This window comes from Apostichopus japonicus, chromosome 7 (genome assembly GCF_037975245.1).
Source record: "Apostichopus japonicus isolate 1M-3 chromosome 7, ASM3797524v1, whole genome shotgun sequence".
Lineage (NCBI taxonomy): Eukaryota > Metazoa > Echinodermata > Holothuroidea > Aspidochirotida > Stichopodidae > Apostichopus > Apostichopus japonicus.
This window is the reverse complement of record NC_092567.1, coordinates 18,612,688-18,613,298: the sequence shown is the minus strand read 5'-3', so window position 1 is coordinate 18,613,298 and position 611 is coordinate 18,612,688.

The following is a 611-nucleotide window of genomic DNA, read 5'->3' as shown; positions in this document are numbered from 1 at the left end:
TAGTATGACTAAATGTTCAAATAATGTGTCCCAATCTTGAAGTATCTAAATTTTGTCTCATATCAAGTATACTATTTCCCATTACGAAACTGCTATACAACTTACTTTGCACATGTAATTTCTCCCATATTTAAGAACATTTTGTAATGGGATACTGGGAGAAATTAATCCCCTGATACCATAAACTTTTCACTTGGAAGGTCACTAGAGGAAAGATAGAAGTTTGCTTCTGACATGACTTACCAATCATGTGAGGTGATAGCAGATGGCTTGCACTATCATGGCACAAGTATGGGGGTATGACCATTCAGATTTTGAGCTGGAAGGGGTGAACGTTTAGCATAGTAATTCCCAAACTCATGTGTCAGGTTTTCTTTCTATTTCACCAAGCCTTCAAGCACCTTCCATTCTCCTGATTTTTTACACCATCAATGGCTTATAACATACACTTAATCCCATGGTCGTCAATTAAAGGGGTGGGGACAATTGAGAGGGGTAAAGCACTAATCAATTTCATCCCCACCCCCCCACCCCAGTTTGTAGCTATTACTTAATGCTGGTTATTACCAAAAAATTCCCCTCTCTTTGATCACATACTTGTTTTATTACTT